This window comes from Quercus suber, unplaced genomic scaffold, assembly GCF_002906115.3.
Source record: "Quercus suber isolate HL8 unplaced genomic scaffold, Cork oak 2.0 scaffold_515, whole genome shotgun sequence".
NCBI lineage: Eukaryota > Viridiplantae > Streptophyta > Magnoliopsida > Fagales > Fagaceae > Quercus > Quercus suber.
The window spans coordinates 141,649-155,089 of record NW_027069964.1 but is presented as its reverse complement, the minus strand read 5'-3'; the positions used below and the strand labels follow the sequence as shown (position 1 = coordinate 155,089).

General features: G+C 34.6%; 1 pseudogene; it reads right to left on the bottom strand.

Moving 5' to 3' along the window:
- Positions 1-1,918: 1,918 nt before the first annotated feature.
- On the bottom strand, positions 1,919-4,098 carry LOC111996519 (uncharacterized; annotated as a pseudogene).
- Between the last annotated feature and the right edge of the window lie 9,343 nt (positions 4,099-13,441).

The following is a 13,441-nucleotide window of genomic DNA, read 5'->3' as shown; positions in this document are numbered from 1 at the left end:
CCCTCAAAATTTTTACATAAAGCTTTTATAATTTTGTTGCTACCTTTTGGGGGAAAAAATATATATATTAGGATGACAATTAAAATATTTCTTCTTTTGAAATATATATATATATATATAGAGGTAGGTTTTGTATTCTTTTTCTAATCTTGAAGAAGGGTCCAAAATAATAATTATAATTAGTAAAAGAGATGTTAATAAAATCTAAATACAAAAACTTAATTAGTAATTTTAGAAATAATTTTTTTATATAAAAAAAATCTATAATATAAAATTTTAAATAACTATTATTTAATTGATTTTTAAATATTGAAAAGTCTCTCTTAGATTGAAATATAAAAATTTAAATAACTATTATTCCAAGTCACTATATTGAGTGGACCAACATCTCTCGATCATGTAGCTAATCAAGGCAAAATTTCTCTGCCAATTTGTTAAAAACTTTCAAGTCCTTTTTATTGTCGTTTTTTTTCGTAATACTTGAGAATTGAGATATATGACTAATGTAACAACTGAAGCTGACACATGCAAGACATTTCCCAAGTCCAAGTGCATGGTCATGAATTTGAGTATTAAGCCTAGTGTGCTTCATGTGAATTACCAATAAGAACGCCGAAATGAGCGCTCCATTGACAAAGGTTTATTCCCATAAGCAAGGACAGAGCGAGGGTTTAGAGCTAGGGTACAAAAGTATAAACAAAATATGTTTTTTAAAAATCCAAATAAGTAATCATTTAGAAAGTTAAGGTTTTTTTTTTTTTTTTTTTTTGAGTGTCTTGCTCTTTAGCCACTTATACTTTTTTTTTTGGGTGTCTTGTGTGTTGTTAGATGTGTGTGGGTGTTCATTTAGACTAGTTAGAATCGGTTTAGGAATTTTTTATTTTATTTTATTTTCTGTTTGTCTTGCGTGAGTTTGTTTTGGGGTGTTGTTTGGGCTTAAGTTTGTTATTGGTAAATTTTGTTGTTGAGTTTGTTAAATTTATTTCAAATTTTAGATTAATAAAATTTTTTATAGCCTTTAAAAATATCAATAATATTGTTGAGGGGGGCAAAGTGCAAATTTATTGAAACAAACTGCTAAAATTAATACATATATATATATATATATAAAATGTTGAAAAAATTTGGGGAGCACTTTTACATAATAAAGATGTAGCTTTTAAGGGTTTCCTTCGTAGGCGTAAGCTAACAAAGCTAACCATATAACCCTTGTGTTTTCGATGTTTCTATTCTATACTTTCCATTCTGCATCCAATCTTACATATATAATATGATATAACATATGGCGTTGCTAATATATTTAACAATTGGGATCAATGGGATGAGTACTCCATTGACAAAGGTTTATTATGTGATTTGAACTTTCACCCCTTACCCTTATTACCACGAGGTTAGATATGAATTGGAGTCACTTGAGCAGGGTCAAGACTATATGAACTCGTTCTTTGATGAATTTTAAGCAGATAAGACTTCAAAAGCAAAACTCTACGCACTCATTCACTTGGTGTGGCCAAATGGCTTCCACCATGGATGCAAATCTGTAATCTTATCCTATTGCATCTTAATCTATTTAATTAAAGCCTAAAAATCAAATTGCTTGTGGGAATCCCGTGTCACAAAACAATCTTATTGCTGAAATATCCGTTATCCTAATAGCATATTTTTCCACTCAATTAAGCCAAAACAACTTTTATGCGAGTCATTTTCAAAAGGGTCTCTTTATCCAAAGTGCACATGCAACATCAAGTATCTTTAATTCAGATGGCAGGAGCACATGCTTTCTAAGCAAGTAATAAACACTATCAACGCAAAATTCTCTGTATCTTTCACCCATAATTTATAAATTATTGTAGCAAAAAAAAAAAAAAAATGCTCATCTTCTCATGCATGTTATAAGCTTATAATCACTCGCTTGTACAACTTATCACCGCCTTCTACGGGTGAGTAATTTGAAGCTGGTTGCCTTGTTATGTGATCTGCTCTAATACTGCATCCTCTTCAGGCAACAATTCAACTACCAATAGCTTCCAATTTAAAAGAGCTGTTGCTCTTCCAGTTGGGTTCTCCTCTGTGAATCTAACCAGTGTTACAAACCCCTCTTCATCTTCATCCTCCTCTTTCTCTTCTTCTTCATCCTTGAGTCGACTTTCTTCATCTTTGCTTTCTGACTTAATGTTCTTTACTTGGTACTGCATTTTTCGCCCTTTCAATAGCCTCACCTGTGACTAATGAATGGTTTCAAATCTAAATTATCAACCAAAATATTTAAGATAACCAAGATTGTAAGAAAAACATAAATTTCCTCCCTACCGATGGTTCTGGAGACATTTGATTTTTCAGACAGAAACTCAAGCCAGATGTAGATGTACATGATTCCCACCCTATCATCAGTTCATCTCCTGTTGAAAATTTCCATGCAGCTTTCCATTGTTCTGGTGGTTCTTTTGGTGTTGCCTTTCCAACCACTTTCTCTGTACTAGATGGCAACAATGACAGGAAAAAAAATGTTTAAAATTTAGTCTTAAAGATGCACAGAAGAGCCAGCATAAACATATATGATTTCTTAAGAAACCAATGTCAGATGGTTGTCACACACCTTGGTAAAAGTAACTAGAAAATATGTTTCTCATGTATTATGCCTAATAATATGAAGCATAAATTTTTATGGTGTCCTTGCACAAATTTTATGAATCATATGCATGATGGTTTTTCTAACTCTTTCATTTGTAGTCCAGTTGGGTGCTGAGAAAGACAAGGTAAGAAAAGAAATAAAAGCTTTGAATCTTCTTTTATTAGTCTTTTTATCTTTTATTTTTTATAGTGGCTATATAATCACATAAAGCTTATTTGCTGAAGGATGATTAAAGTAGTATTGTTGCACCTAAAAAAATGAGGTAAAAGAAATATTTTCACTCTTCAATTTCAGATAATCAGATTCTACTTTTGCATCAAATCTCAGCCAGGTACATGTGATGCACCTTGTTCAAACCTAGTTAACTGGAAATTTTTATGCTACAGACCAGGGGCTTTTCCAATGGAATCAGCAACATAAGACCATGAACCTTCTCGTATCTCTATTATCCTACCCTCCCATTACACAGCTGAGGGAGCTTCGCCTCCTCTTCTCCAAAACCCTTCTCCCACTCTAAAAGTTGCGTTCAAATTGTGTCAATAAGTAACAGACACGATGCCATCATTAATTCATAATATTCTCTCAAAAGTACCATAATGTCTTCCAACAAACAAAGATAGAAGGTTTGAAAGTTTACCTTATTCTAATGACAAAACACTCTCTCCCTGCATGATCAAGAACAGTTCGAGACAACCAACGCCCTTCTTGAGGCCTATACCTATTCATTCTGAGAATAACGTCTAATATCATGGCCCCTGAATCATCAGTGACCCGGTGAGGCACACATTTCAACAAGTATGGCGCTTGAACTGGTGGAGTTATTGAAGCATGAATTCTCAATTCTAGAGCAAATCCTTTTTCCAGAGTTAGAGAAGATATTCTTAGTAAGTCATTCCAATGGAATGTAACAGTCTCTTGCAAGCTACTTCCTTTGAAAGAGTGGCCACCGCGGTGACGTAGCTCAAGTTTGATTCCCTTGGACCCAAACTCACAATAAAGACGCCAAGCTTTCTGCCATGAATCATACTGAAAGTTGGAGATGGATTTTTCATGCTTCAACTCCCTGTGACATCTTAACATACCAAGGCAGAGGAATTCACTTGTCTGTTGTGTTGCCTTCATCCTAGAGTTGAGCCTTAAAAACACGCAGACCTGTGTTTAAAATAGCAGTGATGGTTGTTACACAAACATGAAGTTCTTCTGCGCATCTTTTGGTGCCCAAAAAAGGGTTACTTGGATTGAAATATCTCTAATTTCACAACAAAAACTCAATTGATTGGAGCTGATTTTTGTTGAAAACATGAATCTCCCTAATAAATAACAAAAGGTCTCATATAAAGCTGAATTTCCCAAGTGAATTACCTCTAACTAGCTTGCTTATGAAAGTACTTCTAATTAGAAAAATCTTATTAAATCTTACTGAAATTTACCGAACTTCATTCAACATCTAAAACCCATGGCAACATGTTGATTCCACCCAAACTCTGGTGTGATAACGTTTCAGCTCTTGCTATTGCCTCGAATCCAGTTTTTCATGCTCGTACAAAACATGTGGAGGTTGACTATCATTTTGTTCGTGAAAAAGTTCTTCGCAAAGATCTTCAAGTCAAGTACATCTCCACTGGTGATCAGCTTGCTGATGTCTTTACTAAGAGCTTGTCTACTTCTCGGTTCATTTTTCTCAGATCCAAAATCCTGGTGTCCCTTGACCCCATGGTTTTGAGGGGGGATGTTGAAGATAACAACCCAAAGCACTCAGTGAAGATAGAAGAAGAGCATTCAACGGCTAGTTAACGGCTAGTTTTCTAATTCATTAGAAAACGATGTCGTATAAACTTAGCCTATTTTATTCTTCATGGAAACGTGTCGTTTTGGGTGTGTTGAGTATTGGTTAAATGAAACGGAGCGTTTTGGGTATAGTTATAATTCATCGTGTTCAAGACTGCTCCCAAATCCTCAGCTCCTATTTTGGGTTTCAGAGTCTACTTCAGAGAGAGAGCTCCAACTGTCTTCCAACAAACATCCCTCAAATCACGGCACCAAATGTGGAGCATAATGCGAGGTAGTTTTATTTTCAGTTAGAGCAGTTTTATTCTCTGGGACGTTCTAACTGTAATTATCCTATATAAACTGTCTTGGGGTTGTAAATTCATTTTAAGCTTAATGAAATAGTTCTTGAGAATTTCTCTTCATAATCTCTCTCTCTTTTCTTTCTCTCTCTTTTAACTGTTTGCTCTTATTTCCGCCATTGTTGTATACAATCATAAGCTTCAAATTCTTTCAATAATATCCTCTCAAAAGTATCAAAATTGTCCTTCGAAGAATGAAGAGAGAAGGCTCAAAGTTTACCTTATTCGAATACATAGTTGCAGTAAATTTTATTGTTCTTAAAAAAGATAAAATATAGTTTCATTGGTTAATGCAACCACGTGTTGGAATTTATTTGGAGAATCTAATGAATTATACATAAAGAATTATACTTAAATTTTGCTACATATATTATATAAATGAGTTGTGTTAACAAGCACCGTAATTTTTTTTTTGCAGCTTTTGGTAGTAACAACAATTTTTTGGCAGCTTTTAGTAGATTTTTATATTTTTTGGCAGTTTTTTTGACAATTTTTTTCCATTTTTTTAAGTGAGACCCATTGCAAGGTCACTATTGGCTTCTTGGCAAGGTCACTATGGCAAACATTGCAATCATATGCATTTGGAGTGCAATTTCTCATTGCCTCATATGGTGTATTTGGAAGGAAAAGAACGCGAAGTGTTTTGAAGGTCTTGAAAGCTCAATTTCATGAGTGAAGTTCATATTTTTCAAATCATTATATGAGTGGCTTTCAGCTTCTGGACAGTTTTCCTTTTCTAATTTATTTGAGTTGCTAGATCTTTGTTATTTTACACAATACTTGTTGGTGCATCTCTTGTGTACTTCACGTATACTTGGGCTGCACCCCTTTTTCACTTTTTAACGAATGTTTTACTTATTATAAACTATACATCTATAAGCTTTTTGATTTGATTTTGTAGGTGTGAAAATTGTTAGAAGTTCGATGATGAAGAAGAGTTTGGTTACTTGAATGGATGTAGAAGAAATAATCTGGGGAGATAGGCCTGAAGAGTTGGCTTTGTTCGCTTTCTGCATCAGAGCTTGTTAAGTATTTGGGTCTAAAGTTTCCAAAGCCCATTTAAAATTTGTATCCCCCCAACCCCAAGGGGCCCAACTCCATTCTTTAAGTACTTTTTTTTTTTTTTTTTTGAGGTGTACATTCTTTAAGTACTTAATTAGTTAATAATTAATTTTGATAGTTTGTGTAATCTTTTGTTCATACAATTACTTTCTTTCATCTGCACTGGAAATGTTATCACTGATTGAAGGTATGTAATCTAAGCTCAAGTTCATTTAAATAAAAATTGCTTAGAAATCATAAAAGGTTGTGGGTTTGATTAGATATTAGGCAACATTAATGGGTGCATTTTGGTTCAACATTCTAAGGTATTAATTTTTGTAGGGTTTCACCAAACTCCTTTTCGTAAGTAATAAAATGCAATAAATAAATTGGAAAATAGGGCACAACTTAGTACACGCGGAGTATATAAAGGAAATGCGCAAAAAAAAAAAAGAAAAAAAAAAAAAGAAAATATAAAAACAAATAAAAATATGACTAATGAAAGTTCAAGGAATCTAAAAAAATCTAGAAAGTCCATGGTAGACAAGGTGGTGCAGGATGAAGTTCGTCATAATAAAGGGTTAAAAAATAGGAGATTTTATTTAATCAAATTTTGTTCTTTACCTTCAAAGAAACCTTATTAAGCGTGATGATTGTTACACACACCATGTTACATGCATTATTACACATTTTGAACTGAAATTGTTTACCTATTTTTTGAACTGAAATCATGTCTCTAAGTTCAAAAGATATGTGTATATTATTGTGTGTAAATTGAGAAAATTTATCACCTATTCAATTTATATATTCACCCTCTCACATGAGGTTGAGTCTCACACATACCAAAACCATTTAAGAAGATACATACATGCATCAAATAAATGTAATACCACCTCATGTAAAAGGATGTGTAACAATTTTTATCGTTAAAGCAAGGATGGGGTAATTACACTCTCCTCCCTTGAGATTTCGAAGAATGACACTCCATCACAAACTTGAAATAAAAAACATATTTATCAAGTATCAAAACACTTGCAACAGCAAATTTTCTCATTACCTGTTGAAAAAAGAAAAAAAAAATCTAACTTTATATTTTAAAATACACTTTATTTAAAATTTAAAATAATAAATTTTAATTATGAAATAAATAATTTTAGAAACCTATTCTTAAGCATAGGGCAAGTTAGTACGCAACATTTTTAATATTAATTAATTTAATAAAATTTGGTCAATTGAATGTCTACGGGGAAAGTATTTTTTTTCTTTCAAGTTTGGGGTGATGTGTTATTTTTCCAAATTTTAAGGGAGGATATTGTAATTGTCCCAAGCAAAGGATACATTTTCCAAATTGTCCCATTAACCTCCCTTGCCAAAGTATCCTTTCCAACGTGATAGAAACTCCATCAAGGCAGAAGGTCATAACCCAAGAAACACCAGACAAGCGAAAAAACCAATGACCACAGTTCTTGAGCCACCGTGTAGTGGAGGAAGAGATGAGCCAATAGCCACGCTCTTCATGTTCTCTACACATCCCTCGGTTCCCTAAATTATCTGTGATCAAGGTCTTCCCACCACAAGTCAACCACAAGAAGAAAGACATCCTTGGTGGTACACAAGCATTCCAAAATGCTCTGCGATCAAGGTCTTCCCACCACAAGTCAACCACAAGAAGAAAGACATCCTTGGTGGTACACAAGCATTCCAAAATGCTCTGCCAAGGGAAAATAACTTTTTAACTCCCTCTGCCTCTCAGATCCTTGTAATATCTTTTCACTTGAAATTTGAAAACCTTGAGTTTTAGAAGGGACCCATATTAATTTCTCTGCCTCCCCATGATAATGAATCTTTGTAGCATATATGTCAAGTAGGGTTTCACCAATATTTCATTCCTAATGCCTATTTTACAAAAAAAAATTGAATAGTTTACAATGGAGGTGATAAAGTTCATTGGATTTTGCTCTTTCTGTTAGTACATGTGGTAACGTACCAATCCCCAAAAAAAAAAAAAAAGTGGTAAATGTATGTCAATTTTTTTTTTTCCTTTTTGGTGAACGGCTATATCAATTTCTTTTTAATTGTCAATGTGAATGGGATTCTGGGAATAACTAGTGATTCCATGGCACTAGGATTCAAGCCTCATTAATTGTCAATGTGAATGCTGATGCATGATTGCTCGGTATGGTTCTAAAGCCTAAAAATTGACTAACATTCAAGTGGTCTAGTCGGTAAGATACCAAACCAACAAGTCTCAGGACTTGAGTTTGAGCTCCAATAACTAACTGTGTATTGGTGCTTTTTATATCTCATTTCTATCTCAAACGGTTTAAAGAATAATAAGTGAGTTTCTTACAAACTGGGAGTATGAAGTCTCGCCTAGGAGCAGGTAGGATGCTACTATGGTTACGCCTAAGTAGGAAAGCTACCATAGTCGCCCCCTCTACCATTTTTTTTCACCCAAAAAAAAAAAAAAAAACTGGAAATTGGGTTTATTCAAACTTCATTTTGATTATACCATGTACATCAAATTTGCTTGAGTTTTCATGAGTTGAGTTTGATTTGCGACGCTACCTGCTTCCCCACTTCAAACAACTTTCAGCATTAAATGTGCGTTATTAAAAATTTTCTTTGGTGGGTTTCAGTTTCATAGGACTCTACTTTCATATGCCAACGATATACAAGTAACTTTTAGCCATTTTCATTGCCATTGCTTTATGATTCTAGATGTCGGCTATTAACAATGACCAAGAAAGTATTTGATTGGACAGATCACAGGATATTCTGATAAGCTTAAAAATGCTAGCTGGTCCTCCAACGTGCAAAAGTAATTAGCTATGACAGTCTAGCCCAAAAATTCGATCTAAAAATGCTTCGAGCCATGGGTATGTCTTCAACTTTTGTTTTTATGCATTTATTTAATCTTTAATTTTCATGGTTTAGTGTTTTACCGTAGTTACTTATCAAAAAAACAAATGCTTGACCATAGTTAGAAACCGATGAATGGCACATATGGCAGCAGTGTAATGCAATGATCCATCAAGGAAGGAATAAATCCGAGGAAGGTATATTGAAGATGATAATATGGGAAGTAGAGTACAGATTGGAAATCTCAAAAAGGTTTATGTGGCTCTGTTACTAACAGAGCCATTTGTGGCAGTGTTTCTCATTCTGTTCTTAGGGACACTTCTTCAGGTTGACCCCTGTTTGTGTTCCTTACTGATTCATGCTCTAAATAGAAGTAGTGCATTGAAAATTAATAAATATCTTTATTAATTTAAGATTATATGAAAAAATAATGTTTAATAATATATAAAAATATAAATAAAAATATATTAATAATTATTTAATAGACGCATCCTACCATACATGTGTCTTATTAGAGCTGATTATTTTTAACTCTTTGGTTTTGGAGTTTCGTTGTATATGATTTTTCAATTATTTTGAAATTAATTGCTCAATCGTCAATAATAAAATATTAAAAAAAAAAAAAAAGGAGAAATCAATTTATTTGGGAAACTTTCATGAGTGCCTTAAAAAAAAGTGGTAAATGTATATCAATTGCTTCTTAACTGTCAATGTGAATGGGATTCAAGAGATACCTAGTGGTTTCATGGCACTGGGATTCGAACCCCATTAATTGTCAATGTGAGTGCCGATACATGATTGCTCTCTGTATGGGTCTAAAACCTGGAAATTGGGTTTGTTCAAACTTCATTTTGATTGTACTCTGGACATCAAATTTGCTTGAGTTTTCATGAGTTGAGTTTGATTTGCGATGCCACCTGCTTCCCCTCTTCAAACAACTTTCAGCATTTAACTGTGTTATTACAAATTTTCTTTGGTAGGTTGCAGACTTACAGTTTCATAGGACTTTCCACATGCCATAGATGTAAAAGTAAAATCATTTAGCGGCATTGCCATTGCTTTATGATTCTATATGTTGATTTTTAACAATGACCATGAAAGTATTTGATTGGACAGGACATGCTGATAAGCTTAAAAATGCTGGTCCTCCAACGTGCAAGAGTAATTGAGCATGACAATCTCGCTCAAAAATTCAATCTAAAGACGCTTCGAGCCATAGGTATGCTTTCCACTCTTGCTTCCAGGAAAGGAGCTAGAGCTGAAGGTTTGAGGGGCAAAGTTTGGCCTTTTAAAAAGTAAAAATAAATAAATAAATTGCAACTTCAATAATAAGTTTTTTTTTGGGTCGATTTAATATTTTATCATCTATTTGCATATGTTTTTAAGACCACGTTCTTTGGCCTCATGTTCTGTCATAGGCTCTTACCACATTAGCTAGACATTTCAAAACCCAATTGACACTGAGTTTTTTCTTTTGAATTCTATTGACACCTGGTTTGACAAATTCTATCCACTTTACAACCTTTTTGATATCATTAACTGACTTTAGTAACTCAGAAAGACAATAAAAATCACTGATAATGTTACAAACAACTAACATTCATCCATTGTGGTCATCAATGGATTCAACGAATATCAAGATAGTGAAAGAATAAACATCAAGCATAGGAGTAGCCTTTGTGCAGAGCAAAGGAGTAGCCTACATGTGGGGATAGGAGGATTTTTGTCTAATATTTTGGTCATTAAGAGAGAGAATGTAGGCTAATTTGTTATTGAGAATCCAAAAAGAGCAGTATGAGAACTTGATTTGGGTAAAAATTAAAAAGCTTGTTTTTAATTGCTTTTATTTTGTTTCAGTCAATTGCTCTGTTCCTTATATATACAAGCAGAGCTGTACTTTTCTTATTAATTCAATGAGAAATTTCTTTCTCTCATCTTCATCTCTAAGTTTATCTTATTATATGAAATAGTTAACCATAACATAACTCCATCTTTGGCTAGGAGTGAGCTAATAATAAGCAAGAAGAGACTAATGATGACCAATTTTATTTTTTTTTGACCTAATTGAACATTAAATATACCTATAGAAATTTTTTTCCCCAAAATCCAGGGGGCAGGGCCCCCCCGGTCAAAGAGTAGCTCCATCCCTGCTTGCTTCTATGCATTTATTTAATCCTTAATTTTCATGTTTTACCATAGTTACTTATCAAAAAAAAAATTGTTTGGCCATAGTTAGGAAACGATGATATTATGAAAACAAAATAATTTATTAATTTTACTTTGTCATATGTGTAGTTTGAGTTTACTTCTGAAATATTCTGTATTTTTACACCCTTTTTCTACAGCTGCCTGAAATCTAATTTGATTTAATTTTTTGCTGCCTTTTTTTTTTTTTTTTTTGGTCTGTCAAGGGACTGTCGAATCTGTACCAGATTTTCTGGTTATCTTCATTATTTATTTATTTTTTTCTTTTGAGGGAACTTATTTCATTAATTCTAATTAGCATTTTTCTTCTTTTTATCTGATGTCTAATCTGATTTATTTTGCGCTGCCTTTTTTTGTGTATTTCAATAAAAAGCACTAATGACAACAGCAGTTTCAGTAAAACTGGGGTGTTTATGCTGGTTTCAGAAGTTTTTATGTGCACTCTGCACCTTATTCTGAAAACTTTTACCTTGGCGTCGTATATTTCTTCCACATGGTGACTTATTAGTTTCAGTTTTTTATCATGTAATATTTTATCTTGTTCTTGCCCTCTACATGTCAATATCAGATTGTACCTGTAAACCCTTTGGTTTCAACTAACACACATGTATTATTTATTATTATTATTATTTTGATGGAAAACATGATAACTTTATTAAGATGAAGAGAAATACATAGTACGTTGAATCACTAGAGTCTCAATAATGAATAGATTTTCCTCTATTCAAGTTACAAAATTATTAATTTCTTCGGCATATTTTGCCAGAGTATGAGCTGCTTCGTAGTACATGGAGAAAAAGAGTGGATCTGTAGGAGTGCAATTTGTCTTGAATGCCGATGATGAGGTTCGCGATAGCTATTAGGGGAGTGATAATTCCACTGAGTGCGTCAAAACCTATCCGTGAGTCAGTCTCAAAGATAACGTCCCTAATCCCAATATCCCATGCAAAAGAGACAGCCTCATCCATTGCTTTGCCCTCTGCTTCCAACGGACCCAGCGGTAAGGGGAGGTGTTTGCTCATGGCAGCAACCACCGATCCTTCATGGTCCCGTATTAGAACACCCACCCCCACACAGTTGAGCTGGTTGAAGATAGCGGCGTCCACGTTGATCTTGTACCATGGTGGGGACGGTGGGACCCAACGAGAGTCCATGGCATCCCTGTGCTGTAGTGCGCGATGATGTGTATGAAATGTCAGCTGCCACCACACCAAAGGATGCATCAGCTGCCACACCAGGGGACACACCAGCTGCCACACCAATGCAGCACAGTATGCTTCCCAATCCAGCAGCCAATGCATCAGGTACCAATGCATCAGGTGCCATAATTAATGCAGCACAGATCAATAGAAGTCCAGCCCGTAGTTTCTCAGAGTTGAAGAATATGAAGACTTGTAATTGCTTTCCTAAACGGCAGTGTGGTTTACTTAGCTTACTTGATTAATGTACATAAACGGCGTGTAGCTTTTCCTTACCTCTTAGTCAGTTAGTTTGTTAGCTTAAGTCAGACACGTGAGAAATTCTGTTATAACTGTTGCGGTATGTTCACACGTGTATACAAGTTAGTTAAGTTAGTATATATATGTGATTGTACAGTTACGAAATTCAATTGAATGAGAATAGTTTTTCACCCAAAATTCATATGGTATCAGAGCAATTTCGAAAGCATTTCTAATTTCCTTAGGGTTTCTTAGATCAATTTGGGAACTCTCTGCTATTCTCATTCATCTTCTTTGAGTTTTCTTTCAACTCTCTGTTCTTGATTTCCATATCAGAGAGCTTTGTTAACATCATTGCCTTCTTTGATTCTTCGATTCACCATTACTGTACTCTACAAGCTTCCCAAACCTTCAATGGCAGAAGCAGCAACAGCCAATACCTCCACTACTTCGTCTTCTTCACAAGACTTGTATAATCTTAGCAATCCTCTGTTCTTGCACCCTGGAGAAAATCCAGGAGCACTACTTACTTCTCAGCCACTAATTGGAGGAGAAAACTATGCAGCATGGGCGAGATCAGTGAGAAAGTCTTTGATTGGCAAAAATAAGCTAGGTTTTATTGATGGATCTTTGACCATCACTTCGCCATTGGTGAATTCTCTAGAGGCTGCTCAAGCATGGATTCGTGCTGATAACGTAGTGGGAACCTGGCTTATCAATTCTGTATCACCAAAGCTCCAGGGAAGCATTATCTACAGGGACACTGCTTTGGAGATTTGGACTGACCTTCGTGACACTTTCAGTCAAGGAAATGGAACCAAGATCTTCAATATCCAAAAGCAAATTGCTGAGATTCATCAGGGAGAGCAATCACTCACTGATTACTTCACTCAGCTCAAGATTTTGTGGGACCAATTGCAGAATCTGAGTCCATTTCCCCAGTGTACCTGTGGTCAGTGCGTATGTGGAATTAATCAAAGGTTAAAGAACCTTCAAGCCAAGGAATCCACCATGAAATTTCTTATGGGAGTGAACGATGCCTTCTCTCAAGTAAGGTCTCAAATCCTATTAATGGATCCCTTACCTTCTGTCAACAAGGCACATTCTTTGTTCATCCAAGAGGAAATGCAGAG